This window comes from Mandrillus leucophaeus, unplaced genomic scaffold (assembly GCF_000951045.1).
Source record: "Mandrillus leucophaeus isolate KB7577 unplaced genomic scaffold, Mleu.le_1.0 Scaffold34, whole genome shotgun sequence".
Classification (NCBI taxonomy): domain Eukaryota; kingdom Metazoa; phylum Chordata; class Mammalia; order Primates; family Cercopithecidae; genus Mandrillus; species Mandrillus leucophaeus.
In genome coordinates this window covers 1,949,247-1,953,151 of record NW_012103587.1, presented here as the reverse complement: position 1 = coordinate 1,953,151, position 3,905 = coordinate 1,949,247, and the positions used below count along the sequence as shown (strand labels likewise).

General features: G+C 48.9%; 1 protein-coding gene across 1 annotated transcript in view; it reads right to left on the bottom strand.

The window, feature by feature from the left end:
- The window catches only part of AACS (acetoacetyl-CoA synthetase), an 88,031-nt gene extending 85,007 nt beyond the window's left edge, over nt 1-3,024 (bottom strand). Inside the window, exon 1 of the mRNA XM_011988882.1 lies at nt 2,751-3,024. The gene's annotated coding sequence lies outside the window, so the exon portion shown is untranslated. The remainder of the gene's footprint in view (nt 1-2,750) is intronic.
- Nucleotides 3,025-3,905: the final 881 nt, after the last annotated feature.

Genomic DNA, 3,905 nt, shown 5'->3' with positions numbered 1-3,905 from the left:
GAGACTCCATCTCAAAATAAATAAATAAATAAATAATAAATTAAAAATAATTTAAAAAGGAGGGGGGCTCAAATATTTAAAAGGGAAGAGACGGTGGAAGTGAAGAGGAGAGAGGCTAAGGTAAAGGGGTAGGGGGTGTGAAACGGACACAGAATTATAACCCTGCCTCCTTAACCCACCCTCAAGACAGGACTGAGTTTAAAAAAATAAAAGGCAACTGGCTGGGTTCAGCCAATACTGTATATAACTGAGAGGGAGAGAGACACCCCACCCAGTTCAGTCTCCACCCAGACACCCGTATTACCAGTTCTGGGAAGACTGGCTTATTTCATCACTGGGAATCAAGTATATTTTTAGTTTTTTAGTGTGGGGTTTACATTTTTAGTTTTGGGTTTTGGGGCTTTTTCTTAAGAAGATTCACATTTGACTGTTCCCACTTTCCAGGAGAAACCAGGACCTCATGAAGCGTCTGAGACATTGGGTTAAAGCACACGCATTTAAAAGGACCAGGAAAAGAAAAGAGACGCAGCGTCCTCGTTCTCCTCCTCAGGATTACGAAAGAGGTGACTGGGTTGGCACCCTAGGGAGGTTCCCACGTGCACTGCAGGGCCTGGGGCAGGCCAGGCTCATGGGAGCCTCTTAGGGATCAATGAAATGTGGTCTGTCTGTACTGTGGAAGATTATTAGGACAGAAAAGGAAAGAAGTACGGATGCACGCTACGATGTGGATGAACCTTGGTAACACTGTGCTGAGCGAAAGCAGCCAATCACAAAAGGCCACATATCGTATGATCCAATTATACAAAATGTCCAGAACAGGGAAACCCATGAAAGAAAGCAGAGAGGTGGGTGCCAGGAGCTGGCAGAGGCAGGAACAGGGAGTGACTGCTAATTGCTATGGGGTTTCCTTTCGGAAAATGGAAATGCTCTGGAACTAGGGGTGGTGGCTGCACAACCTCTTGAAAATGCTAAACACCACTGAGCTGTGTGCTTTAAAAGGGTATTTCCGTGGTATATGAATTATATGCCAATTGGAAGAAAAGAGCTGGCTGGGCGCAGTGGCTAATGCCTGTAATCCCAGCACTTTGGGAGACCAAAGCGGGTGGATTGCTTGAGCCCAGGAGTTCGAGACCAGCCTGAGCAACATGGCAAAGCTTCATTTCTACAAAAAAATTAAAAAAAAAAAAATTTAGCCAGACACAGTGCTGCATGCCTGTGATCCCATCTACTCAGAAGGCTAAGGTGGATCACTTGAGCCTGGGAAGTTGAGGCTGCAGTGAGCCACGATCGTGCCACTGCACTCCAGCCTAGGCAAGAGAGTAAGACCCTGTCTCAAAAGAAAAAAGAAAAAAGGGAAAAAAAAATCTCTAACTCCTACCATTCCCCTTCCCAGAGCCTGGGTCCCCTGACTCTCCCACCCGGGTCTGCCCCAGACTAATGTTTGAAGATTCACATGGACACACTGAGGGCCTGCCTAGTTACACAGCCAGCACGCTTCTGAAACACTGGTGTAAACCAAGTCTTCTGAAACAGTGAGGGAACTCATTCGACTTAAATAATTTAAAGAAATCCTGGAGGCAATGTTCTCACTCATCCATCTTTATGAAGCTGGGACTTAATATCATGGTTTTCCTAAAAGCCTGGTACCACTGGTGGACACATCCACAAGCCCCAGAATCTTGCCTCTAACCCACCTCTGCCACTGTCAGAGGAGTGACCCTGGGGACACAGAGATGGAGCACGGAGCAGTCTCCAAAGTCTCGTTTCCCATGATGCAACCCCTTCCCGTTCTCCACCCAGCAGCCAGGTCACCACAGGATCACCCAGCCCTTGCTCAGAACCCTGAGGATGGCCCACTTCCTCTCACACCTCCCCATGCTCCTGGACCCACAACCGAGGCCCCCCAGCTCAGCCTTCCTGGCCATTCCCCACAGCCACAGAGCCTCCTCCAGCCCAGGGCCTTCTTCTGGCTGTTCCCCGTGCCTGGGAACATGACCTCTGCAGAGGGAGGAGGCGGAGATTCCAGGTACAGGGGTCAGCCAGAGGAAGGCTGCTGCTTCTTCAAGTTCCGTCAACTCCTCCAAACAGGCCTTCCCTGGTAGCCCTGTCTAAAACAGCCCCGCACCCCACCCCATCATACCTTTTCCATCACGATGCTTATTCTTCCAAGCATATGTTTTCTTATTTATGGTTAAACCACCATGCTTTCCCCTCAGAACATGGGCCCCTCCCAGGGCAGGGAGCTTGTCTATCTCATTCAAGGTTCTGTCTTCCCAGCACCTTTCACAGAGGCTTTTTTTTTTTGAGACGGAGTCTCGCTCTGTCGCCCAGGCTGGAGTGCAATGTCACAATCTCAGCTCACTGCAACCTCCGCCTCCCGGATTCAAATGATTCTCCTGCCACAGCCTCCCGAGTAGCTGGTATTATGGGCGCCCACCACCACACCTGGCTAATTTTTTGTATTTTTAGTAGAAACGGGGTTTCACTATGTTGGCCAGGCTGGTCTTGAACTCCTGACTTCAGGTGATCTGCCCGCCTCGGCCTCCCAAAGTGCTGGGATTACAGACGTGAGCCACTGCACCCAGCCCTCAGGAGGCATTTAATACAGGTTTGAGGAACGAATGGATGAACAGACAGGTGGGCACACAAAGGGCAAGGGAGAGCCAGTCGGAGCCCTGACCCCAGACCACCCATCTACTCTTCCCTGTGTCAAGGCTGAGAATCAAGGAAAACAGCAGTGGAACACTGACCAGCCCAAATGGTATGTCAAGACTTTGCTCCATGACTCTTCCCCAGGAATGCGCATCAGAAGTGCCCACGGGCTTTGAAAATACATGGAAGCCTGGGCCCCAACCCTGGAAGATGTGTTCCAGCAAGTCTCGGTGGGAACTGGACTGCCATGAACTTTAACAACTGCACAGGGTCTTTTGGTCCTTCCCACAATGGCAGAAGGGAGGCCCTGCTCTGTAGCCTGGGCAGGGCCACTCACTGCCTGTTTCTAGTGGTTTGGTTTTTTATGCTGATCTAGGGAGTGAGTGAAGTTTCTTGGAAATATAAGAAAATGGAAATTCATTTTCTGATGAGTATTTTACACCATGGTGCATTAATCTTTCTCTGGCTTCTAATAAAAATTGCCAACTCAGGCCGGGCATAGTGGCTGATACCTGTAATCCCAGCACTTTGGGAGGCCGAGGCGGCCGGATCACCTGAGGTCAGAAGTTTGAGACCAGCCTGGCCAACATGGTGACACCCTGTCTCTACTAAAAATACAAAAATTAGCCGGGCCTGGTGGTAGGCACCTGTAATCCCAGCTAATCGGGAAGCTGAGGCAGAAGAATCACCTGAACCTAGGAAGCAGAGGTTGCAGCAAACCTAGATCACTGCACTCCAGCCTGGGCAACAGAGGAAGACTCCATCTCAAAAAAAAAAAAAAAATTGCCAACTCAGAGACTCATTTTGGCATTTAATATAGACTGTCAACTGTTTCTGTGTACGTTGGCCTTATTTCCATGATTAGAATGTAATATTCTGGAGGCAGAACACGACTTCAGTTTATTTCTGAGTCTTACATCGCAAGATGTCTTAGACACAACGAGGGTCCAATAAGCTCTTGCTGAACATACAATTTAAAAATAATAATAAATTGTTAAAAGCCGCACAGGGGCCGAGTACAGTGGCTCATGTCTGAAATGCCAACAGTCTGAGAAACCAAGATGAGAGCACTGCTTGAGCCCAAGATTTCAAGACCTGCCTGGGCACCATAGCAAGACCCTGTCTCTACTTAAAAAAAAAAAAAAAAAAAAAACAGGCCGGGCGCGGTGGCTCAAACCTGTAATCCCAGCACTTTGGGAGGCCGAGACGGGCAGATCACGAGGTCAGGAGATCGAGACCATCCTGGCCTACAC